Here is a 27,765-nt window from a genome sequence, read left to right as displayed (position 1 = left end):
TGGATGCCATAGACAGATGAAATTCAGGTTTGGTTTGCCTGCCATTTGCTTCTGCTGGGTTAGTGAAATAGAATACCCTCTCTTCCATACACTCAGATATCTGTGAAAGAGGCTCCTAAAGCCACTCAAAGCTGCACAGACTCAGTGGTTTGAGATAATGCTAACATCTGAAGTCAGTGTCCAATTTCAGCTGTCATGTCCTTATTTCAAGGTCTTTTACGCTGCCCTGCCCTTGAGCAAATAAGTTTAAAACTCTAAAAATAGATGTTTTCCCTGATACAGTAGCTGAGGAGATAGCCACGAGGCTGGAGGAGCTACCGGAGGTGTAATTTCAGACCCTGTAACTATGCAGAAGGCTGTAACAGTCAAATATGCTGGCTTTGATTAATCACTTCAAAGATGTTCCAAGGGATTTGTAAAAAAAAAAAAAGGTATCATGGAAAGAATTTGTTTAGATCTCTAGGTACCACAAGGACCATCGAATGAGACTAGAAGCTAGATACTATTCATAATAGAACTTCAGGTATGTTTGTTTTTGTGTTTTTCGTGCTTTGCCACTACTATTTTCAGTAGCATATGACTAGGGGAAATTAGCGTGAAAACATAATCTGCATAAATTCAATGATCAGATAAGGAAGCTTGAAGATAAATTGCTTCGATTTCATGTAATTTAATCCATGCAAAAACAATTATGCTTGAGGAGAGAATGTTCCAGAACAGCTCTTTCAAAAGCTGAGGATAAATGTTCAGAATGTTTTGCCACTTGTGCTGCTGAGTCACAATGACCCAATATATGTATATTTTGATATTACTCCATAGTAAACAATAAATCAATCGATTTTGGTAGCTATATAGTTGAATTTATTAATGTCTACATTAGTTTTTGACAATTATATCCTATTACCACTAAATGCATACTTTTAAATTATATTATGTGAACTGAACATCAAAAAATATATAAAATATATATATATATATTTGTTGTTGTTGTTGAGAGTACCTATGCTACTGCCCCACTAAAACAAATACATACTTAAAAACATTAATTTTGTCATTGAAACATTTGATTGAAGTAATGTAATATTCCATTCATTACTATGGAGTACTGCTTCTTCTGAGGAGTCCCAATATGGCAGCCGGTGGCTTCATATTCATGGCCTCTCATTGACCATTACATAGCATCAGCAATCCTCTATTGGTCAATATTCATAGGTTGCACCTCCGTCACTCGGTAGTGTCACGCCATTGTTATGAACGTTCTCCAGCTGCCCTCTGCCATTGCGGTGCCCAGAAGTCGTGATAACCGTAGAGAATGTATGTAGCCTCTTCAATGTTACTTTATTTTGTCACTTTTTATCATCATTTTCTTAACTCTTTCTTGAACTGCACTGTTTGTAAGTAAAGGCTTGTAAAGTAAGCATTTCATGGTAAGGTCTACACTTGTTGTTTTGGCGCATGTGACAAAAGTTGGATTTGATTTGAATGATAGAGGCCTCTTGGCAGTTTTAGCATGGACAGCACCATTGAGGGCTCCCACTATGCTTCTGTCATTTTAAAGTAACCAAAGATCTCAACTGGGGTGGGGATTCCTATGGTTAGTAGCCTCAGTGGCGATGCCCGTGCTGCCACAGACGCTATAACGGTACAGATATAAAGATGAGTCCTCTATCTCTATGTGATAAACCCAGTCATTCTGTGAAGGCAGGCTAATGACTGTTTCGTCTGATTTTACAGTATAGTAGACTGGAATAACCATGGCATTGCTAAAGTAGGAACATATTTAGTAAGAAACAACTTTGCCATCATTATCATGTGGTCAAATTGACTTTAGACAGATGGCAATGTTATCATTAGCTAGCAAAGTTAGTCAAAAATAGCTAACCGTGCTAAATCCAGCGGTCTCCTCTCGATCTTAGCCAGCTAGCGAGCTTTATACTGCATCTAAAGTCAACCTGGCAACATCAAAATGATGACAAAAGGTTTTCTTACCAGTTATTTGCCTCCTTTTGAAATGTCATTGTATTTCCAAGCCACTGTGTTGCACTTTTGATAAAATCTTCATCAGTGCTCATTGAGAATGCTCAGTCCTAAAACGAATGTTCAAAACAGTATTGTGGGGAAACATGCAACCCATAGTGAGTTAGAACAACATATTCAGTCTGTTAACACACCAAGGTTTACCTGAAGTGAACCACGACTCCTTGAAACTTTCTTCATGGGATTTCCCCAGACAGTGTTGTGAAAGTTGTTTACTTCCTAAAATGAACCAGTGAGCACAGATAGCGAGGCATTTAGCACGCTCGTGGTGATATGTAGTAGAATTTCAAACTATGTTTACTGCTGGGGTTAATCGTTCATAACAGAATTACAAACCATCCAAAAAATACAGTCGAAACCCTAAAAGTAGCCAGATGGTCACCGTTTGATAATGATACCTGTGTGTGAATTAGATGCTTGTGATCAACCAACCACCATCAACCACTGACTGTATATTCAAACACATAGGAGTAGGTAGGCATGGTTAGGAGCAACGCTGACAGTGATGGCTGTTTCCGAGCCAAATGCTGCTAGTCCCTCTAACAGGCCTGAGGTCCTGACCCCCACAAGTGGGCAGAGTAAGGAATAGTGAGGAGTAACTCTCTCTCTCCTGATCAGATTCTCTTCACCTTGCCCAGAGAGAGAAAGGGAGGTAGGAGATGGGATGAAGGTGAAGGGTTGAATGTAGGAGAGAAGGGTAGAGGAATCGAGGGAGAGAGGTTGTGGAGGGAGGGAGGGAGGGGAGTGATTAGGCCTATAGGAATACAGGGGGCCAGAGAGAAGAGAGTAGTTGAAAGAAGAGTTTAGGACTGACTACAGGGTCACTGCTGCCACATTCCTGTGTTGGTAAGATTCCAGAGGAGTCTCCTGATGTGTGTGTGTGAGAGAGAGAGAGAGAGAGAGAGAGAGAGAGAGAGAGAGAGAGAGAGAGAGAGAGAGAGAGAGAGAGAGAGAGAGAGAGAGAGAGAGAGAGAGAGAGAGAGAGAGAGAGAGAGAGAGAGAGAGAGAGAGAGAGAGAGAGAGAGAGAGAGAGAGAGAGAGAGAGAGAGAGAGAGAGAGAGAGAGAGAGAGAGAGAGAGAGAGAGAGAGAGAGAGAGAGAGAGGTGACCCTGGAGTTTGACCCACTCCTGAGGAAACATATTGGACAAATACTTAATAAGCAAGAGGTTTGTATGAACCTTGCTGTCTGCCTTTCCAACCTAAGAGACAATGTTGCAATTTAGAAATGCAATAAGGCACCTCAGGGTTTTTTGGTATATGGCCAATATACCAATGGCTAAGGGCTGTAGTCAGGCACTCTGCTTCGCGTCGTGCATAAAAACAGCCCTTAGCCGTGGTATATTGGCCATATGGATTTGCAGCAAGAAGAAAATATTGGCTGCTGTATTAATAGTTGTACTAATGTGCCAGACATTAGTGAAAATAGACACATGCACAAATTTACACACTGTTAGAGTGTTCACTGACCCATCGGCCCAGAGCAGGAGGATTGGGGTCAGTTTAGTGTGTGTGTGTGTGTGTAACAGAGAGAACATCTTAGAAAGAAGATTAGCTATTAGGCTAAGACTGGTCTATATCTGCCATTGATATAGGTGTGTGTGTGTGTGTGTAGCAGATTTATTCTCTGTGTATGCATGTGTGCGTGCCTGTTGCAGCGAGGACATCTTTGAAAGTTAGCCGATTAGCCGGGTTAGACTCTGTGCTAAGACTGGCCTATATATGTCATTGATCCTCAATGGGACCATATGTTCCCATACAGAAAGGGAAGCCTCTACACTAACAAGCTTATGTCACTGTATGTTATGTGTCTTCCTCTCTCTCTCTGATCAGACCCATTAACACAACTGATTTATAGCCTCACCAGCCGATATTTAGAGAGAGACCGGTCTTCATCAGCAACTACGGTTGAAAAGGGAGGGTATATTACTTGAAAAGTTCATATTTTACCAGTAAACTACCAGAATTTTGGTGATTATTAAGGATTTGATGTAATCCATCACAATGTATTTTAGTGGCCCTTTGGGGTACTTCTGATGATCACAGGTGTCTGTATTTATCTCTGGCACCCTGTGTGGCATAATCACACGTACAATATATGAACTAATAAAAATAGTTTATTTAACAATAAATAGAATGCCAAAGCTGTAAAACATCTTAAATATAAACCAGAAACTTAGTGAAAATCATTGGTGTTTAAAATGAATGTTTCAGCAGCATGAAATATCCTTTATATATACGTATTTACATACTTTTATTTATTTTACTGCCAATATGTATTTTTTGTTAATGTTCTGTCAATCGTTGGAAGAGTTGCAAAGTTAATTGAAAAGAATGTCATTGTTAATTAGATATAACGACACAAGGCGAGACCCAGATGTAGACACGGGAGGCAGATGGCTTGAGCTCTGATATTTATTATAATCCAAGGAGTAGGAAAAAGGCAAGTCGGGGACAGGCAAGAGTTCAGTTCATAACCAGGTCATATTCCAAAATGGTACAGGGCAGCAGGCAGGCTCGAGGTCAAGGGCAGTCAGAAAGGTCAGGCAGGTGGGCTCAGAGTCAGGACAGGCAAGGTTCAGAACCAGGAGCTAAGAGAAAAACCGCTGGTTGACTTGGCAAACAAGATGAACTGGCACAGACAGACAGAAAACACCGGTATAAATACACAGGGGAAAAGTGGGGAAGATGGGAGACACCTGGAGGGGGGTGGAGACAAGCACAAGGACAGGTGAAATAGTGGGGAAGATGGGAGACACCTGGAGGGGGGTGGAGACAAGCACAAGGACAGGTGAAATAGTGGGGAAGATGGGAGACACCTGGAGGGGGGAGGAGACAAGCACAAGGACAGGTGAAATAGTGGGGAAGATGGGAGACACCTGGAGGGGGGTGGAGACAAGCACAAGGACAGGTGAAATAGTGGGGAAGATGGGAGACACCTGGAGGGGGGAGGAGACAAGCACAAGGACAGGTGAAATAGTGGGGAAGATGGGAGACACCTGGAGGGGGGAGGAGACAAGCACAAGGACAGGTGAAATAGATCAGAGTGTGACATTAGATGCTTTTTTCATTCATTTGGCTATTTCCTCTTAAACTATCTCTAGAAACGAATGGACAATACGGACACAAATATAACAAATGTATACTATACAGTGTATTTGGAAGGTATTCAGACCTCTTCCATTTAACCACATTTTGTTACGTTACCCTTGATGAAAACCTGCTCCAGAGTGCTTAGGACCTCAGACTGGGGTGAAGGTTCACCTTCCAACAGGACAACGACCCTAAGCACACAGCCAAGACAATGCAGGAGTGGCTTCGGTGCAAGATTCTGAATGTCCTTGAGTGGCCCAGCCAGAGCCGGGACTTGAACCCGATCTAACATCTCTGGAGAGACCCGAAAATAGCTGTGCAGCGACTCTCCCTTTCCAAACTGACTGAGGTTAAGGGGATCTGCAGAAAATAATGGAAGAAACTCCCCAAATACAGGTGTGCCAAGCTTGTAGCGTCATACCCAAGAAGACTCGAGGCTGTAATCGCTGCCAAAGGTGCTTCAAAAAGGTACAGAGTAAAGGGATGGAATTCTTATGTAAATATATATTTTTTAAGAAAAGTGCAAAAAAAAAAGGATTTCTGGAAAAACCAAGGAATTTATTGAAAGCTTCCAAAATGTTGCAAACCTAGTGACTTCTACCTGCAGATACTGTCATCTTTCCTTCACATTATTTCCCCATTTTAAAAGTAGGACCTGCACCCTCAGATGTTACCAGTCACTTTTTCAAACTTGGGTTGCACAACTCAAGACTGCCTAGGCATTAGCTCAAGAAGCTAACACAAGTCAGTCTTCAGATCTCAGAAGGCGTAGTTTTTATGATCATATGGTCCTATCATTAGGACGTTGAGAGGTCACTGCCCCTATCACCGCATCCTCCACGGTGTTGTGTGCCTTCCTGCACACTGAGAAATGTTGGCCATACAGGGAGGGCACTGTGACACCAGGATGACACCATGGTTGCACAACAACAAGGGCACTAAGCTGACGCACACACACAAAAACACACACACGCATCATGTTCTACCATAGTTCAATCACCCCCACAGTCCAATCTCATGGAAAAGCTCAGTTGTAATTAAGATTTGAAATAAATATGTGGTATATTACCTCCTGTTTTTGGCTCTGCACCCTTTGCTCTGATTTTGGAGAGAGAGGAGTGGAGAGGTTCAGGAGAGATCGTGTGCTTGTTTATGACACACAGCTGTTGGTGGGAGTGGTCGGAGGGTGGGGGTTGGGCTGGGTGTTGCACAGTCGGGACATCTCTCTCAACTTTGCCCTTTGATGGAGGCCCCCACCTGACACCCCTCACCCTCTCCTACTCCTCTTCTCTTCTCTCCTCCACTTTCGTCACCTTCTTTCCCCTGACCCTGCCAATCTCAGCTGCCTCAGGAAAACCTGTAAGCATTTCCCCTCTCAGTGTGTGTGTGTGTGTGTGTGTGTGTGCGTGTGTGTGTGTGCGTTCCTGCGTGCGAGTGTGAGTGCGTGCCTCTCCATCGTTCTCTGGGTAGATCTGTGACTTTGCTCCCAGTGTGAAGACACCTCATCTCTGTGTGTGTGTGTGTGTGTGTGTGTGTGTGTGTGTGTGTGTGTGTGTGTGTGTGTGTGTGTGTGTGTGTGTGTGTGTGTGTGTGTGTGTGTGTGTGTGTGTGTGTGTGTGTGTGTGTGTGTAAGAGGCTCAGCGCATTACCACCCTAGTGATATAGTGGTAGAGCCTCTCTGGCCCTGGTCTGAGGTACTGTTAGGCCAGGATTCAATCAAATTAGTGCTAACGCGATAGTCGATAAGAACGCAGAGCTTTTCATTGCTTTTGTTTAGGCAGTGTCAGAGGTATATCTGTGTTAGAGCTGCCAAATCCACAAGTGGCTCCTGTGGCCTCATTAATAAACTGTGCTTACTTACAAATATAGCCCCAAATGTGTATGCGCCAGTTTTCATGCAAAAGTTGGCATTTATAAAAAATGTACTTGAAGTGAAAAGGTGCTCACCTCCCAGCAAACCTAAGACCACATCTGCTAGTGGTAGAGATCTTGTATTGCAAGCTGTCAAGTAAGTATTTTGTGCAAATGGGGGATGTGATGAAAAGCTGATTCATAACAAACTAAAAACATATTAACAAGAAAGAAACGACTTGCCATTAGTGAGAAGAGAAAAAAATATTTTAAAAAAAATCTAAAACAATTAGACATAGGAATATTATAATTAGCCACAGGAATATTATAATTAGACATAGGTAAATGTTATACATTAAATACATTTCATTTCATTTTTCCTGTTTTACTTTCATAACCTTTCTAGAATATATTCCTCACCTTTTCTGGCCATGATGATGGGTTCATATTCACAAGGGAGCCATACAACAAATTCCATGCGCATCTCTCATTTAATAAGACCTGTCTAGTATGCCTAAATAGATAGTCTATAAGCTATGTATTTCAAGTATTGCAATATCATAGGCAACGTGGATTATAATACCGGTATACACTGAGTATACCAAACACTAGGAACACATTCCTAATATTGAGTTGCATCCCACCATTTTGCCCTCAGAACAGCCTCAATTAATCGGGGCATATGGACTTTACAGGTCAATTTACACACAGCTCTGACACACACACTTACCCCACCAGACATACCACCAGGGGTCTTTTCACAGTTCCCAAATCCAGAATAAATTCAAGAAAGCGTACAGTATTATATAGAGCCATTATTGCATTGAACTCCATCGCAAACGCTGAAATTAACACCAGACCTGGTTTCAAAAAAAGAGATAAGGCAATGTCTCATGGCACAACACCTCTCCCTTATTTGACCTAGATGTTTTGTGTGTATGTACTGATATGTTGACTATATGTTCTGTTTTTAAATGTATGTAGTTCTGTCCTTCAGCTGTTCTTGTAATGTTCTGTATTATGTCATGTTCTGTGTTTTGTGTGGACCCCAGGAAGAGTAGCTGCTACTTTAGCAACAATCAATGTGGATCCTAATCAAATACCAAATACAAGGGTTCAAAGGCGTTCCACAGGGATGCTGGCTCATGTTGACTCCGATACTTCCCACTGTTGTGTCAAGTTGGCTGGATGTCCTTTGGGTGGTGGACCAGTCTCGATACACACGGGAACCTGTTGAGCGTGAAAAACCCAGCAGCGGTGCAGTTCTTGATACCGGTGCGCCTGGCACCTACTATCATACCCCGTTCAAAGGCACTTAAATATTTGTCTTTCCCATTCACCATTCACATAAACAATCCACCTCTCAATTGTCTCAAGGCTTAAAAATCCTTCTTTAACCTGTCTCCTCCTCTTCATCTACACTGATTGGTGGATTTAGCAAGTGACACCGACAAGGGATCATAGCTTTCAACCGGTCAGTCTATGTCATGGAAAGAGCAGGTGTCCTTCATGTTTTGTCACTCAGTGTACAGTTGAATGTAACAGCTGATCTTTTACGTTGAAGCAGGCCTCTGTATCATGTTTCAATTTGATATTGTCACTTGCACAAGTAGGCCTACAGTGAAATGCTTTTCTTGCTCTTTCCTAACAATGCAGTAATGAATATCAGTAGTACTATAATATATATATATATATATGTATATATGTATTTGAAGTCAAGTAGAACACAAACACATAAGTATTATAACTGTGACTACTGTAAGTATTGCAATAGCTTTTTTTGTAGCCTACTCTACAATGTCTCAGAATTCGCAGGCCATTTTCTGGTCGAGTCACAGTAAATATCCCATGCAGCCGCATTACAAGTTCGAACCCTGGAATGTGATGTATTTTACACCTCGATTAGTGTGATATAAAGCACTGTTATTTTGTTGATGATAATACATTTTTAAAAATGGTCATAATTTCTCTATATAGCCAAGACTTTCGTGTTCTGAACTTCTCACCCCAGTGGGATATAAGAGGGGTGTTATTTCGTGACAATAACCACAATAGCAGCCGCTCGCAGCCTTAACAAAAGCAATGAAAATCTATGCATTATGTTGGCTAATGCGGGTTACTGCTGATCTGATTGAATCCTGGCCTTAACAGTGGTTGAAGCTTTGCTGTCCTTGGCTTACCTTTCTATGCCCTTTGGTCCACCTGCTGTCCCTCTGAATGACGGACTGTGTGTGTCTGTGTGTTTCTATATCTCTTACACAACTCTTGGGCAATGTTTTCTTGCCGGAGGATTACAATAACACTACTCTCTCTGCTCCAAGCACTAACAGCAGTGTTTTAATTCCTGTAGTTAGGATACTTACACTGAACAAAAATCTAAACGTAACATGTAAAGTGTTGGTCCCATGTTACAAGAGCTGAAATAAAAGATCCCAGAAATGTTCCTTTCTCACAAAAAACATATTTCTTTCAAATCGTGTGCACAAATTGGTTTATATCCCTGTTAGTGAGCATTTCTCCTTTGCCAAGATAATCCATCCGCCTGACAGATGTGCCATATAAAGCTGATTAAACAGCATGATCATTACACAGGTGCATATTGTGCTGTGGACAATAAAAGGCAACTCTAAAATGTCTAGTTCTAGCACAATGCCACAGATGTCTCAAGTTTTGTGGGAGTGTCCAATTGGCATGATGACTGCAGGAATGTCCACCAGAGCTGTTGCCAAAGAATTGAATGTTAATTTCTCTACCATAAGCCACCTCCAACGTCCAACCGGCCTCACAGCCGCAGACCACGTGTGACTACACCAGCCCAGGACCTCCACATACGGCTTTTTTTTCATACGTCTGATGCCAGGTACCCGGACAGCTGATGAAACTGTGGGTTTGCACAACTGAAGAATTTCTGCACAAACTGTCAGAAACGTCTCAGGGAAGCTCACCTGCATGCCTATTGCCCTCTCTTGGGTCCTGACCTGACTGCAGATCAGCGTTGTAACCGACTTCAGTGGGCAAATGCTCCTCTTTGATTTGCCACTGGCATGCTGGAGAAGTGTCTTCTTCATGGATGAATCCTGGTGTCAACTCTACCGGGCAGATTTGCCGATGTCACTGTGACATCTGTGAACAGTGCCCCATGGTGGAGGTGGGGTTATGGTATGGGCAGGCATAACTGCCCATTGTCGTGCCATTCATCCGTTGCCATCACCTCATGTTTCAGCATGATAATGCACGGCCCCATGTTGCAAGGATCTGTACACAATTCCTGGAAGCTGAAAATGTCCCAGTTCTTCCATGACCTGCATTCTCACCAGACATGTTGACCATTGAGCATGTTTTGGATGCTCTGGATCGACATGTATGATAGCGTGTTCCAGTTTCCTCCAATATCCAGCAACTTCGTACAGCCATTGAAGAGTAGGACAACATTCCACAGCCTGATCAAATCTATGTGAAGGAGATGTGTCGCACTGCATGAAGCAAAATTGGTGGTCATCCGACCCAGATACTGACTGGTTTTCTGATCCAGGCCTCTACTTTTTTTAAGGTGTCTGTGACAAACAGATGCATATCTGTATTCCCACTCATGAAATCTATAGATTGGGGCCTAATGAATCTATTTAAATTGACTGATTTCCTTATATGAACTGTAACTCAGTCAAATCTTTGAAATTGTTGCATGATGTGGTTATATTTTTGTTCAGTGTACATACTGTACAGACTTGTCCTACTCTCAGACTTGTCTCTCTTCCTTCCCTCTTTCTCTCTTTTAGAATACTGCAGACTTGGAGGTCAATACTAATGCCCTCTCTCTCTCTCTCTCCCTCCCTCTCTCTGTCTTCCATCAGGCAATCTAAGGAGTCATCAGTAGCAGAGATAGATTTTAATACAGTACAGTATCTCAGCCACCATAATCGTATTGCTATGACCACTGGCCATGCTAAGTTGCTGATGGTGAGATTCAGAGGATAATTCTGTTTACAGGCCGTATATCTCACAGATGATTAATGTTCGCATTTACCTCGCTCCCCTGCCTCTCTCTTTTCTCTCTTCCTCACTCTCTTTCTCTACTGTAGCTCTCTCTCTTCTCTCTTACCATCTCTTTCTCTCCATCCCTCTCTCTCCATCCCTCTCTCTCCATCCCTCTCCACCTTCTTTCTCTCATGCTCTCTCTTCTCTCTCCCTCTCTCTCTCTTCTTCCTTAGAGGAAGGTTAGTTCAATTACAGTGCACTTGTTATACTAATGATGAGAAAAAAAAGAAAAACTAGTCAAATCTCTCACATTTACAAACATGCACACACACGCAGGCAGGCACGCACACACGCACGCACGCACGCACGCACGCACGCACGCACGCACGCACGCACACACACACACACACACACACACACTCTAAACTGACACACACCTGTGATGCACGTCTCTGGTCTTTAATTGAGACGAACACTTCTCTAGTGGGCCAGGAATAGCAGTCGCTCCCTTTCTTCATCCACATCCTTTCATCCATTTATCTCACACACAGAGAGAAAAAGAGATGGAGATATTGAGAGGTCCTTCAGCTCAAGGATGTAAGAGAAAAGAAAAGAGGAAAATGGTTGAAAGCACAATGGTGCATTAATTAATCTCTTATGGTTTCAATTCATATGATAATGTAAGCCTTTTATAGTTCATATAATGCCTCCTTGATGATGTGGGTGTTTACGAAAACAGGTGTGGGTATGTTTGTGCCTGTAAGGCAGGTTGGCAGCCGGGGTCGGTCACAGGACCACAAGTGATTTGTTTTGACCCCACCCCACCCCCTTCCCTTCCAAAGTTTAAAAAAACAAAAATATATATATTCTTTTTTTTTGTGGTGGTAAAAAAAAGACTTTAAAATCTCCAGGAATTCAGCTAATAATGTGTCTAATTTAGGACATCCATTCGCTAGAAACATATGTGATCGTGTGATTCAAGGTCTGAAATATTTTAATATTTTAGATATTTTATTTGATTATAATTAAGTTCCGGACCTCGCGACAGAAATCCGCCCGCGGCTGAATCTCGTTGCCTACCCCTTGTCTGAAAGAGCTTGTTGGGAAACAGCTACGGACAGCTCAATTAACAGCACAGAGTTGTTTTGTAAACAAACTCACTCATTCACACACCCATGTATGCACAGGCTGACCATTTTACCATTTTTAAATATGTAGGTCAGAAATATAGTGGTTTCTCACTAGGTGACTGTCATGTCACAGGGTCAGGGGTCATTCAGGAGGTTCAGGGTCTGAAGGTGGATCATCTGTTGGCCTCAAAATGACTCTGACCTACTTCTAAAGCCAAGCAGTGTCAGCAAGGTGGGAGACATCTGGGTCAGTGGGGTACTGGCCACTGAGTCACATCACACTGCCGACTACGCCATCTACAGACTGATCTGTAGGCTGGATCATATGTCCGACATCTCTGTGATCTAATCCTCAATGTGTCTTTTGTGAAATAATCTCTGGAGCAGCATTCATTCTTTCTATCATAGCAGCATCTGAAGGACAAGTTCAAATAAAAGCAAGCGAAATCGAGAAAGGTTGGCATTTCATTTCTCATTCCGAAAGTCCTAACATGGTGCTGTCACATTTCTGACTCCACTCGTTGTTGATCAATATTTGACCGAGCAGAGTGATCTGTCTGTAACACAGCAGGTTGTTGGCTCCTTAATTGGGGAGGACGGGCTTGTGGTAATGGTGGGAGTGGAAGAAGTGGAATGATATCAAATACATCAAACACATGATTTCTATGTGTTTTATGCCATTCCATTCGCTCCGTTCCAGCCATTATCATGAGCCGTCCTCCCCTCAGCAGCCTCCACTGGTCTGTAAACTGCCTTGGAAACAGCACTTGTTTACCAACAGTTAGTTCTGACAACATCCTAGATACTCTACATTCCACGCCATACTGAGCTTACCAGTACAATACATTTTGGGTATGGAAAAAACAGGCAAGGGTCAGAAGGCTGTAAACAGTATAATGTTTACTATATTTTAAACCTCATAGTACAACGGTTTTATGCTCTGTGAGTCACACGTTACGTTATATTAATCTCAAAAACATCCCTGGTTTGAAAGGGCAGTGGGACACATGTAAGAGAAACATGCTGTAGGGGTCTATGTATGATGGCAAAGCATAGTCACTGTGTCTCACTGACCTGACAGAGGAAATTATCTCTATATATTATTATATATTTCTGACCTTAACTCTCTAACACTTGTGCATGGACCCACACATGCACATACACATACACTCTCCCACTATCTCCTTGAATTGTACATCTCTTGAAGCAAATATGATACCAGCTGAAGGTTAAAGAGATTCTCCAGCTGCCGCCAAATTGGGAAGTATTTATCTTTATGGTAAAAGCATCGTGTGCCTGCCTAATATCAGAACAGCTAAGTGGAGCAACAGAAGGACTGTAAGCCTAAGAGCTCTGGTATGGTAGGCCTGTACTCTGCTGCATGATGCTCTGCAATGTGTCAGGTTTCTATGATGGGAAAAACACACAAATAAGTGACACTCAAACAACAATTTAAAACAACCAACATGTGAATTCAGATGTTTCCTTAGTGTTGGGATGTGTTGAAGATATCTGTTGGTGGATTGGTAGGACAGCAACACGTTTCCCCATCAAATCATTGGATGTGGAGAGCTTTGTAGTGGTATTGATCACAGCAAGATCAGAGGGCCTGGGGCATGGCTGATATTCAGAATCTTATTACCTCTCTCTCACAATTGGGCCCCCTATCACTTCTATAACTCACACGGACACACACACACACACACACACACACACACACACACACACACACACACACACACACACACACACACACACACACACACACACACACACACACACACACACACACACACACACACACACACACACAATAACTCGAAGGGACTGAAAGGATTAAGTTCCAAACACAAATTATTAATCCATTTCAATTACCTTTCCTGTGATCAATCATATTCTCATTATGGTCTGGAGCATTCATCACTATACTTTACTGTACAGACTGTTTCTCCAGCAAGGAACCTCTCACTCAGGGTTCATAGTCAGTTGTTGTGTAAATAAGAAACACAAGAGGCATACTTTATTCTTTGTCTCACTCAAATGTCACAGGCAATCAATTGTGATGAAATAGTGAGGAAATATTGACTCAGACAGAAATGTTGAAGAGATACAGTAAGGTGTTCCTGGGCGTTCAATAAATGGTTCTGGAGGGAAGGAATGTTCTCTGGAAAATTGGTGATAATTGTTATCATTTAAGTTTGTATGATTCTGTGTACAGGCCTTGCTAAAAATGGGCTCCTGCCTCCTGCAGGCTTGGTTGAGTTTGTTGATGTTCAACAGCTTTTTATCATGTCACTAGACGTCTATTGCCAGTTAAAGAGACCAGGGACAGAAAGTAGACCCCTGCTGAGGCCAGGATTTTCCAGACCACCTGCCTATAAAAAGACTGTATATGCGGAGGTCTGAAAAACACAATTAAGAAAAACACTCACACACCCCTGCAATAGAAGATCCTTTTGCAAAATAAGAATGGTCAACAGTTCTCATCTAAAATAATAATTTTGTCATTATTAATGTTTATTATACAGCTTAGGGAGTAATACCAGAGGCAGTAGAGAAAGCAAGACATCTGACAGGTACTTTTTTTCTGGTCAGGGTGGGGCAAGGGGGGAGGGTAAACTAATAAGGTAGTGAAAAATTAGGAGAAATAGCACCATTAAATTCAGTACGTTTGCAGTAAATCCACTCTCTGAGGGTGTCTCAGGGGGAGTGGGATATTCAAAATCACTACACTGTACAGGTTACATATAAATATAAGCACCTCCTATTTGACCTTTCTTTTTACATTCACGAGGAAGGAGCAATGAACTTAAGCTCTTCACGGATCCATCTATACTCGAATACCGAGGGACCCAGATCCAGAATTCTAAACAATGTCATGGGACTGGGTTGGATCTGATATGATTGTCTCGGGTATGTGTCATTTTAACTGACTAGTTCGAAAGCAGCTGTACAGATCTGAATGTGACTGCTGCAGTAGAGAGAGAGATAGAAATTGTATGTGTGATGTGGTAAGGTTGGACCAAGGTGCAGAGAAGAGACCAGACGAGGAATCAGTGGGTAAGGATGAACATAATAATAATAAGATATGAAAGCCCAGGATCACAGTACATTTGAAAAAACAACAAATACTAACAATTCACCGTAAACACCGTCAACATTTCACGCTTCTGCAAAGGACCATGGATAACACACCTCTTTTAACAGGGACACAATCATTAAATAATAAAAAGTCTCTAGGGCAGTCTCTACCGCCCTCTGGGGCCAGGAGGAACCATGACAGCCCCCCCGTTTGGAGTGGCTCCAGCCAACCACGACGTTGTTGTTTGAAGTCTCTAACAAGACCCGGATCCAGGGTGTCCCAGGCAGGCACCCACACCCGCTCCTCGGGACTGTAGCCCTCACAGTCCACCTGGTACGGCTGGGTTCCTCGGACCCGACAAGCCTCCAACAGACGCCGGACTGTGTAGGTCAGGCGGCCATCCACAAGTTGAGGGGGCGGAGGAGCAGGTGTGGGGGGAGAGAATGGACTGGTCTTTACCAGCTTGAGACAGGAGACATGAAAGGACGAACAGACCCTCATGGACCTGGGAATCTGGAGATGATAGGTGACCGGGTTGATGCGACTCAGGATCTTGAATGTAGAGGAGTGAGCTTCCATGAGTCCACCTTTAAAGGAAGATCACAGGTGGACAGACACACCCATTGGCCTGGTTGGAGGAGTCGAAGAGGTCTTTGGTGCTAGTTTGCCTAATGTTGGTGTCGGGCAGAGGAGCAGAGAAGGAGGATAGCGCTCTGATCCAGGTGTGGCGACATCGTCGAAGGAACGCATCGGCTGATGGCACCCCCACTTCAGGGGGGGGGGGGACCCGAACTGACACTCTAACGGTGATAGTCCAGTGAACGAGTTCGGCAGTGTGTTATGAACATACTCTGCCCAGACGAGGAACCCTCTCCAGTTGGTGGCCTGTGGAAAAGAAGCAGCGGAGGAACTTCTCCAGCTTCTAGTTGGCCTGCTCAGTTTGCCCATTCGACTGAGGGTGGAACCCCGAGACTCATCGATGCCCCCAACAGGGAACAGAATGCCTTCCAATACCATGCGACGAACTGGGGCCCACAATCTGAGACAATGTCCTGGGGAAGTTTGTGTAGTCGAAAGACATGGATAATCATTAGATCAGCGGTCTCCTTCGCTGAAGACAACTTGGGTAAGGCGATGAAAGGGGCTGCCTTGGAGAACCACCAAGATAGCCCTTGAGATGGAGTTAACCCTGTGATAAAGTCTACAGACAGATGAGACCAGGGCCGGCTGGGGATGGGCAGAGGTTGGAGCAACCCAGTCGTTCGCTGACGTGAAGACTTGCTTGAAGACAGATGGAAAAGGCCGCAACAAAGGATCTCATATCCTCCATGTTGGTCCACCAGAATTTCCACCTGGACGGCCAGTTAATTTAGAGGAGTGTCCTCATTGTAGTACTTGGGGTCAGGTTCTCAGGTCTGTGATTGTCGGGCCATGGTCTCAATACTCCATATCACAAGGGCCACAATATGTGAGCTGAGGATGATGGGCTCGGGGTCCCTCTCCTCATTAGAGACATTGTGTTGGCGGGACAGGGCATCTGCCTTCTGAATCTTGGATCCCAGGTGATAGACTAGTATGAAATCAAACCTGTTAATAAACAGAGCCCACCTAGCCTGGCGAACATTCAAGCTCTTGGCTTCTTGAATGGAGACCAAGTTCTCATGGTCCGTCCAGATCATGAAAAGATGAGGCGACCCCTCCAACCAGTGTCTCCACCCCTCAACAACCCACTTAACTGACAAGAGCTCCAGGTTGCCTACGTCGCAGTTGTGTTCCACTGGCGAGAACCGCTTGGAGAGAAAGGCGCACGGGTGCAGTTTCTTGTCCTTCTCGTTCTGCTGTGAAATGACCGCCCCTGCTCCGGTGTCCAAGGCATCCACGAGGCATCCACATCCATCACATGAGTCGGATCAGGATGAACAAGGATGGGTCCAGAAGTGAAACATCCCTTGAGCTCCATGAATGCCCTGTCAGCCTCGGGGGTCCATCAAAAACGGGTTTGGGACTTGCAGGTTAGGACCCTGAGAGGCGCTGACACCGCACCAAAGTTGCTTATTAAATGCCTGTAAAAATTGGCAAACTCGAGGAAATGCTGGGCCTGCTTGCGTTAGGTGGGACGGGGTCAGTCAGCAACCGCATCTTTACTGGGTCCATTTGGATGCCTGTGGTAGAGGTAATGCGACCCAGGAAGGAAACCTGGGATACGTGGAACTCTGCAGGAGGCATCTCAGGACTTGACGGAGGTGCAGTATGTGTTCCAGAAGGGTCTTGGAGAAGATCAAAATGTTGTTGAGGTAAACAAAGATGAAACGATTCAATATATCCCTCAGGGTGTCATTTACCAATGCTTGAAAGACTGCCGGTGAGTTCGATAATCTGAAGGGCATGACTAAATACTCATAGTGGCCACTGGGGATGTCAAAGGCACTCATCTCCCTCCCCGATTCTCACCAGATCGTGAGCGTTGCGAAGTTTGGACCTCAGGGGTAGGGGGTAATGATTCTTAATCGTAATCCGGTTCAGCCCTCTGTAGTTGATGCAGGGCCTCCATCCTTCTTACCCACAACAGAAGAAGCCTGCACCAGCAGGGGATGTAGAGGGGGTGAATGAACCTGCCTCCAGCCTCTTACTGAAGGCCTCCCGGAGGTCGAAGTCTTCGGGAGTGTTATGCAGGTGAATGAGGACCCAAAAGCGACTTGGCGAAAACAGAGTCTTTAATCCAGTAAAGTAAATATACAATCATAAAGCACAATTCCACTCGTAATGACGAGAACAGACTGGAGACTCGATCATGAACTGCAGGTTGCCTCGGGAAGGCACTTGAACGTAGCAGACTCAGACACCTGCTCACCACGCAGCATCTGAGGGAAACACGACACGACAGGGCGATACACAGACACAGCACGGTGAACAATAGACAAGGATCCGACAGGGCAGAAACGGAAAACAAGGGGAGAAATAGGGACTCTAATCAGGGAAAAAAGATAGGGAACAGGTGTGGGAAGACTAAATGATTGATTAGGGGAATAGGAACAGCTGGGAGCAGGAACGGAACGATAGAGAGAAGAGAGAGAGGAAGGGAGAGAGAAAAAGGGGAACGAACCTAAAAAGACCAGCAGGGGGAAAACGAACAGAGGGAAAAGCAAAATGACAAGACAATATAAGACAAAACATGACAGGGAGGGAGAGTGAAAAGTCTTGGACTTCAAGGGATGCAGGAGGACATGGCGAGGCTCTTGGTGGGGGTCTTAGACATGGCAGTCCTTTCCCCAGTCTAGTAGGTGTCCCATGGACCAGGAAACTAGTGGGTTATGTAGAGCTAGCCAGGGGTACCCTAGATAAGAAAACTATCAACTGAAAACTAAGAGTCTCTGAGTGGTTCCGCCCAACCTGCAGTAGAATGGGCTTGGCGTGATATTCCACCTGACCGGAGTCAATGGGGCATCAATCGAGGGCTTGAAGCTGTAGAGGGATGGGACATTTCAAGCAAGGGGATCTGTAACTCTCCTGCGAAGTATTGATCAATAAAAATATCTGCAGCCCTGGAGTCCACATTGGCTTGAATCTCGTGCTGACGGTTGTCCCAGTGGAGAGTTGCGGGTAGTAAGAGATGGTGACTGGGTAGACGGGAGGTAACTGCACAGCTCATCAGAGTCTGTCCTTCTGCCCTGGCGAGTCCTGGGGTTTCCCGTCAGCTCTGGGCAGGTAGCAAGCAGAAGGCCGAGACCGCCGCCATAGAGGCAGCAGCCTTCGTTCATTTGCCTGGCACACTCCTCTGTGCTCAGATGTGTGCAACGCAGCTGTATGGGATCCTCCATGCTGGGCTCGGTGGGCTTGGGGTGCCCAGGAAACCAGAATGCTGGAGTGGTGTCAAAAGAGCGCTGTCTCATCCCTTCCTGGATGCGGTTGTCCAACCTGATTGCCAGCATTATCAGGGACTCAAGGTCCTCTCTCAGTTCCCGTGTGGCCAGTTCATCTTTGATGGAGTTAGAAAGACCCTGGTGGAAAGTAGTAACCAGTGCCTCCGTATTCCACCCACTCTTGGCGGCGAGGGTGCGGAAATCAACGGCTAAGTCAGGCACTGGTCTGGTCCCTTGGCGGAGGTTGAACAGTCGGCTAGCCACTTCTCGTCTGCCAACTGGGTGGTCGAAGACTCGTCAGTGAAGGCTACTATGGATCTGCAAGATGGTGGCTGCTGTTCCCACACCGCCGTTGCACACGCCGGGTTCTTGCCCGAGAGTAGAGAGCTGATGTAGGCGATCATGGCTGATCGGTGTGGAACGAGGAGGACTGTAGCTCAAACACCAGAGAACACTGAGTGAGGAACCCCTTGCATCCTCCCGGGTGGCTGTCATACCGCTCAGGGGCTGGGATCTTGGGTTCCCGGTACAGTTTCCCTGGAGGAACCACAGTGACATCTGTAGCACTGGGCAATGAGACCTGGGCGTTGGCTCTTCTTGGGGCGTGTCGTGGTTGGAGGAACTCGGTAAGTGCCCGAAGGGTCCCGGAGATTTCGGAGAGCTGCTCTTGCTGCCATCCTAACAGTGCTCCTTGGTGGGCTACCACATTCCAGATCTGGGTGATCTCTGCTGGGTCCATGTTGTGGCAGAAGCTTGCTGTGATGTGGTAAGGTTGGACCCAGGTGCAGAGAAGAGACCAGATGAGTGGTTAAGTGGTTAAGAAAAAACATAATACTTTACTAAGATACGGTAGCAGCAGCACCACAGTACACAAAAACAAAGCACATGGTAAAAACAAGTTTCTGCAAAGGACCACAGAAAACTCACCTTTTTTAATTAACAGGGACACAACCATGAAATAATAAGATACACACAGTCCAATAAAAGTCTCTAGGGCGGTCACTGCCGCCCTCTGGTGCCAGGAGGAACCATGACAGTATGATACTTCTGCTCTTGCTTTTCACGAGAGTGGAGCGTGTAGCTTGTTGTTGGCCAATCATATGTCATCATTGTAAATGAGAATTTCTTCTTAACTGACTTGCCCAGATAAATAAAGGTTAAATAAATAAAATAAGAAATGTCATCAAATGGCAATAGTTTGTTATCAATAAAACGTCACAAGGTGCAAAGAGTTTGATTTGCCTGCTGGGGGGGCAAGGAGACCCCTAGCTCCGCTAAAACCATTGACAACTGCGTACTGCTTTCAAGAGATTGTTACGTAAATATATATTTGGTTGTGATATCATCTGTTCTTGAAGAGCATAGTGTCATGCCCACTCCCAGTCACTCACTCGTTCCAGAGTTGAATGTCACCGGTCTACTAATCACCAGTCCAGACAACCATCATTTCACACACCTGCTCCCCATCGTTATGTACACCTCGTCATCTTTATTACTCTCCCTTTATTTAGCCCTCAGTAGCCTCAGCCATCAGGCAGTATTGGTTTTGGTCGCGTTCAGTACGCTAAACGTTCTACTGTTTAGTTAATCTGCCCTATTCTTAAACTAACATTCTGCACCTGCTTACTGACTCTCAGTGTATACATTATTTTATTTTATTAACTAGGCAAGTCGGTTAAGAACAAATTCTTATTTACAATGACGGCTTAGTGGGTTAACTTCCTTGTTCAGTTTCAGAACGACTGATTTTTACCTTGTCAGCTCAGGGACTCGATCTAGCATAATTTCGGTTACTGGCCCAACGCTCTAACCACTAGGCTACATGCGGCCCCATTACACATAGTCAGAACTACAAATGTCCAATTATTCCATGAAAAACAATTGTGCACATTTAGCTCTACCATCAGAGTTATACAGCAAGTAACTGCATGATTTTCATGATCGGTAAACATCAATTAAGCATATAATTTCAGATGCGTGAGGGTAGCCTCTCGATATTGCTCAATATTAACCACCATTAATGGCATATTTGAGTGATATTGACATTTAGTCATTTAGAAGATGCTCTTATCCAGAGCAATTAACACTGAGTGCATTAATCTTAAGACAACCACATATCACAGTCATAGTAAGTACATTTTTCCTCAATAAAGTAGCTAAATCAGTAAAGTCAGAGCTAGTAAGGGGATAAGAAAAAGTAACGTACAGGTGTTAGTTCACAAAAGGCACATTTTGGGGGGGTGGAGGGTGCTGTGGGATTATTTAAGATTCTCTTTGAAAGGGTAGGCTTTCAGATGTTTTTGGAAGATGGGCACGGACTATGCTGTTCTAGTTTCAGGGGGAAGTTGGTTCCACCATTGGGGTGCAGAAAAGAACTTGAAGCGGGAAGGCCCTCCCCGGGAGGAAGAACAGCTCCATCTTGTTGATGTTGAGCTTGAGGGTAGACATCCAAGCTGGGATATCTGCCAGGCATTCAGAGATGCATGTTGTCACCTGGGTGTCAGAAGAAGGGAAGGAGAAAGTAGTTGAGTGTCATCCGCATAGCAATGATAGGAGAAACCATGTGAGGATATGACAGAGCCGAGTGATTTGGTGTATATGGAGAAGAGGAGAGTACCTAGAACTGTGCCCTGGGGGACACCGGTAGTGAGAGTACGTGATGCAGACACAGATCCTCTCCATGTCACCTGGTAAGAGCGGCCTGCCACGTAGGAAGCAAACCAAAAATGTGCAGAGCATGAGACACCCAGCCACGAGAGGGTGGAGAGGGGGATCTGATAGTTCACGATGTCGAAGGCAGCGGATAGATCTCAGAGAATGAGAGCAGAGGAGAGAGAGTCAGCTTTTGCTGTGCGGAGAGACTCTGTGACAGAGAAGAGCAGTCTCGGTTGGGTGACCCGCTGTGAAGCCGGACTGGTTAGGGTCGAGAGAGAGCGAGATAGTTGGTCAAGTGTTTTGGAAAGAAAATAAAAAAGGGATACTGGTCTGTAATTTCTGACGTCAGAGGGGTTGAGTGTTTTTTTAGGAGGCGAGCAACTCGGGCCATTTGATATAAAATAAATAAATAACTTTAGGTTCATTTCCCCTCCTTTGTGGGCTCTGCCAGTCAAGCAACAGAAGGGCGCATTTGCCGATAGAAACTTTGTACAGTTGGCTAAACATAGGGGTAAGAAGACCTAATGTACTCTTTTTGTCCAACCAACGTAGGCCTACCTAGCGAAGTTACTGTAGCTAACATGATCCCCCTATCAACATGGTTTTTGACAGACTACCCCATTCATAGATGCTAACTGCTCCAAACAGTGGTTTTCCACATTTTGTCTTTTATATTTATTTATTTACTTGTTTTTGCAGCACTTAACCCCTTAATCCCTTTATTTTAATATAGTTTTACTATATTATTTACTTATTCAATTATTTATCTACGAATTTACTGTTCCAGCTTGCATGCATTATTATAATAATTTGTTCTACTTGTTTAACCTCAACACTTAATCAACCCTTGTCTTTCTCTCATTGAACCATCGCAGGTGACCCCTCTGAGCTCTCGGCCTCCATTGGCGCCTCAGGCAAACAACCAGCCCATGTTCCCCCACCCTCTCCAGACCAGACTGACCGGTCATATACATACGCAGACATAGCAGGAAGTTGCAATAGGCCCGTGCAACCCAAGGTTTGATACAAACAGAAACCCTCTTAAACCTAAACCTAACCCTAGCTTCATGTCCACATCCTGGTTCAACCCTAACCCCAACACACACCCTGGCATCTGGGTCAGGGGAGAGAAGCCAGGTCAGAGATGGACACACACCGACAGGCCATACAACCACAAATATTACCTTATTTTTACCTCTCTTTATTATATTCTGCTTTAGAACCACTGTTGTTAGGTTTGGAATAGAATAGAATAGAAGAGTGTAGAGAAACCTAATTGAACACTCAATATGCAAATGTCCCTTGCTTTTCAGTTGACAGAGATATATAATCCTAATGATGAGACCAATGTAAAGATGAGCTAAGGTCATGTCCTGGTGTATCCAATAACAGATGGTGCAATTTAAAATGGATTTGAGGCTCATTGAGAAGTACCGCAGGTTTCAAGCACTTCACCCCTGAGAGCAGTAACAAGTACTGCTACAAGTTATCTCTCTGACCGCTGATGCCCTTCAAGTCATGCGCACGCACGCACGCACACACATCGACACACACACACCGACACACCGACGCACACACACAGAGCAGTCATTAGGACCTGTGTGTGCCTGTGTTGTGCTGGGACTGCAGTGAAGGCTATTACGCTCCCCAGCTCAGCTCTGTCTTAATAATGCATGATTAATTAGGCAGCTTTGAAAAAGGCAGAAACTGAGCAGACTGGAAACTGGAGAAGGACCCAGCAGGCACACTATCCTATGGTACATTCAGACAGTATGCACCTATGCACACACACACACTTGCATACACACACACATATACACATGCATTAGCATTCGCACACAAACACACGCACATTTGGGTTCGATTCCCGGGACCACCCATATGTAGAATGTATGCACACATGACTGTAAGTCGCTTTGGATAAAAGCGTCTGCTAAATGGCATATATTATATTATTATTATTATATTTGAAAACCTATTTCTATAGAAAATAACAATTGTGTCTCTTTTCCGAGACAACTGGTCTTGTGGAAGGCAAGTCCGTTGAAATCAACAACAGCTCCAGTGACTGAACCCAATTAAACATCTGGGTTCACGTTCACTGATGCAGCTATACAAACACACGGTTGAATTGTGAATAAGCAGTTTATAATCACAGGCTGCAGGAAGCTAGGAGACCCACTTGCATAATAAAACATCATCACCCAGTTCACTGAAGAAATACTCCGACTGGAAGACAATGATGACGTTGTCTGTCTTTCATAGTACAACACCCTGTAATAATAGATTGCTCCAGTCTAAAGCAGTGCACAGTATAGGGAATAGGATGCCTTGTCAGATCTAGCCATGTCAGCTCTAGATGAGACACATTTCCATCTTTCAGCGGAGGCAGTGACTCATGTCTGTCGGAGGTGTTTTTTAAACAGCTTGACAGTGACGTTGGTGCGTTAGTATCTGTTCTTCACATTAATGGCAGCAATCTGTCTCAGTCGGTGCCGCAGATGCAGGTCTGGCCCCCTTGATGAGTTAGTATACATCAGAGAGTTTTATAGCGATCAGAACACAGGAGTGTGTGCATAGATCTTCCTCTATTTTAATGCCATGAGACAATAATATAAAAGCCATATTCATTTCATAATGCCACCTTTAATTCAACAGATATACTCTATGTTGACTGACAACATATATTTTAGCAGGGACACGTTTGAGGGGGTTGAGCATTTGTTGTTGGGGTGATCTAATCTAATCTCACCAAATGGTGGAGTTACTTGGATTTATCTTCAGTATGAACACTACCAGACAATGATCTAATAGTTGTATTTATGAATGTGGGAAAAGCGCATTCATTTTGCGCTGCCATTTAAACCAAGCAGTGCCATTTACCAGATGGCAGCATATTGATACAACACATTTGTAGTGAGCTTCACAGACAGTTCAGTTCTTTGAAGCTAAATGCTTCTGTTTTAAACAGGAATCGTTCCTGACCGGAGTCTTGGCCTGTGGAACACTTTCTCCTGTTTGTTTTTTCCTCCTTTCTCAGGGGCAAATAAAATATGAATTCTCTCTATCTCTCTCTCACACACACATGTATGCACACACACACAAGACATGTTTTAAATTTGGGTGCATTTCGTTACCTATTGTACAGGAAAGCCTACAAAATAGATGATTTGGGGTATAACAAAACAGGTAGCTCATCTTTAATTAGCCCATCCAATCAACATCATCCCCATACTGTATTTATTTATTTATCTTGCTCCTTTGCACACCAGTATCTCTACTTGCACATTCATCTTCTGTACATCCTACCATTCAAGTGTTTAATTGCTATATTGTAATTACTTCGCCACCATGGCCTATTTATTGCCTTTACCTCTCCTATTCTACCTCATTTGGGGCGGCAGGGTAGCCTAGTGGTTAGTGTTGGACTAGTAACCAGAAGGTTGCAAGTTCAAACCCCTGAGCTGACACGGTACAAATCTGTCGTTCTGTCCCTGAACAGGCAGTTAACCCACTGTTCCTAGGCTGTCATTGAAAATAAGAATTTGTTCTTAACTGACTTGCCTGGTTAAATAAAGGTAAAGCACACACTGTATAAATATTTTTCTACTGTATTTTTGATTGTATGTTTGTTTATTCCATGTGTAACTCTGTGTTGTTGTATGTGTCGAACTGCTTTGCTTTATCTTGGCCAGGTCGTAGTTGAAAATGAGAACTTGTTCTCAACTAGCCTGCCTGGTTAAATAAAGGTGAAGTATTTTTTTCTTCTTCTCTCAACCAGCTTCATCAGCAATGCTTTTCCAATAGTCTTGAAGGAGATCCCACAAATGCTGAGCACTTGTTGGCTGCTTTTCCTTCCCTCTGCGGTCAAACCATCTCAATTGGGTTGAGGTCAAGAGATTGGGGATGTTTTTCAGCTGCAGGGATTGGGAGACAATTCAGGATCGAGGGAAAGATGAACGGAGCAAAGTACAGTGAGATCCTTGATGAAAACCTGCTCCAGAACACTCAGGACCTCAGACTGGAGCAAAGGTTCACCATCCAACAGGACAACGACCCTAAGCACACAGCCAAGACAACGCAGGAGTGGCTTCGGGACAAGTCTCTGAATGTCCTTGAGTGGCCCAGCCAGTGCTCCCCGTTCCTATTCCCCTAATCAATCATTTAGAACCCAATTTCTTCCTTTGTGTTCCGTTCCTGTCCTGTCGGTTCCTTGTCGAACATCTCTGGATGCTGCGTGGTGAGACCTGAAAATAGCTGTTCACCTGCTGAGTCTCCAGTTTGTCCCCATTCAACCTGACAGAGCTTAAGAGGATCTGCAGAGAAGAATGGGAGAAACTCCCCAAATACACTTGTGCCAAGCTTGTCGTGTCATACCCCAAAATACTCAAGGCTGTAATCGCTGCCCAATGTTCTTCAACAAAGTACTGAGTAAAGGGTCTGAATACTTATGTAAATGTGATATTTCCGTTTTTTATTTATAATAAATGAGCAAAAAATTCAAAAAACCTGTTTTTGATTTGTCATTATGGGGTATTGTGTGTAGATTGATGAGGGGGAAAACAATTTAATCCATTTTAGAATAAGGCTGTAACGTAACAAAATGTGGAAAAAGTCAAGGGGTCTGAATATTTCCAAATACGCTGTACATGAGCATTCAAAATACAGCACAGCCTTAATAATCTGCAAAATAGATCCGAATTAGAAATCATCATTTAAAACTTGAGGATACAAGGTATTTCATTTATCATTCCAAAACATATCTCGCTGTAAGTACATTTTAGGGATTTTACCACCTCTAATAGGTGTGATCTGTTCCAGGCCCGCAAAGAGGACAGCGTTTGGTTTCTAAGTAATGTTTGCCTTAGCATATTCAATATTGCCAGTCCGGATTGCTGTTATATGTTCAGATATTATTTTTAAACATATTTTTCTTTGGCCAACATTGGCTTTACCATACGGGCATGTGAGCATTAACACAACGTTGGTAGAGTTACAAGTGATGAACTTTCTCTGGTAGAACTGTTTACCGTGTTGTTACATTGAGCACATCTTCCAAACTTAGTTCCCTTGTTAGTTAGTTCCCTTGTAGAGGTTGAAGGACATGTTTGGAAAACAGAATCAATTGTTGTATGGTGAAACATAAACATTAGTTCACAAGTATACTGTACAATGAGTGTACAAATCCTTATGAACACCGTCCTAATTTTGAGTTGCAACCCGTTTTTTCAGAATAGCCTAAATTCGCAGGGGGATGGAATGAAACCATTCCACAGGGATTCTGCCCCATGTTTACTCCAATGCTTCCCACAGTTGTATTAAGTTGGATCGATGTGTTCTGGGTGGTGGACCATTCTTGATACACACAGGAAACTGTTGAGTGTGAAAATCCCAGCAGCGTTGCAGTTCTTGACACACTCAAACCGGTACCTGGCACGTACTACCCTCTGAATGGCAGACATACACAATTTACATCTCAAGGCTTCAAAATCCTTTTTTAACTTGTCTCCTCCCCTTCATCTACACTCATTGAAGTGGATTTTACAGGTGACATCAATAACAGATCATAGCTTTCACCTGGATTCACCTGGTCAGTCTATGTCATGGAAAGAGCAGGTGTTTCTAATGTTTTGTACACTCAGTGTAGTCTTCCAAAGAATAGTCCTTGCTGCAGGACCCAAACGGAAAGAAAAGCCAGACATTAGGGTATTGTGCATGACTGGCAGACCTTGTTTGAGTAGACAGAAAGGATGTACGTGCTGACCCTATGGCACAGTGTCCTGGATATGGTCATCTGAGTGAACACACACACACACACACACATAGAGAGCCCAGGGGAAAGCAGGTTTGCTCAAGCTGTTTTTACTGGCTGAGCTCCAGGCACACTATGAATGAGGGGTAAGATGGAGGGAGGGAGAGAGAGAGGGGTGGAGGTATTTGGAGAAGCGAGAAGAGGTGAAACATTAAGAAAGAGAGAGAAAAATTCAGCTGGCTCTGTGTCCACTCTTTGACCTCTTCTCAGTCTGGGAGAATGTAAAATTTGTTTTGATGGATGTCTTTTCACACAGACGAGGGATCAGTCTCC

At 44.0% G+C, this 27,765-nt stretch overlaps 1 long non-coding RNA gene across 1 annotated transcript; it reads left to right on the top strand.

Annotated features, from left to right (window-relative positions):
• Positions 1-302: 302 nt before the first annotated feature.
• Positions 303-25,507, top strand: LOC124039297. Its single transcript, XR_006839542.1, has 3 exons — positions 303-523; positions 22,556-22,698; positions 25,462-25,507. It is a non-coding gene; the product is annotated as an uncharacterized LOC124039297 (long non-coding RNA).
• The last annotated feature ends 2,258 nt before the right edge of the window (positions 25,508-27,765 follow it).

This window comes from Oncorhynchus gorbuscha, linkage group LG07 (genome assembly GCF_021184085.1).
Source record: "Oncorhynchus gorbuscha isolate QuinsamMale2020 ecotype Even-year linkage group LG07, OgorEven_v1.0, whole genome shotgun sequence".
Classification (NCBI taxonomy): domain Eukaryota; kingdom Metazoa; phylum Chordata; class Actinopteri; order Salmoniformes; family Salmonidae; genus Oncorhynchus; species Oncorhynchus gorbuscha.
This window is presented reverse-complemented; position numbering and strand designations above follow the sequence as displayed.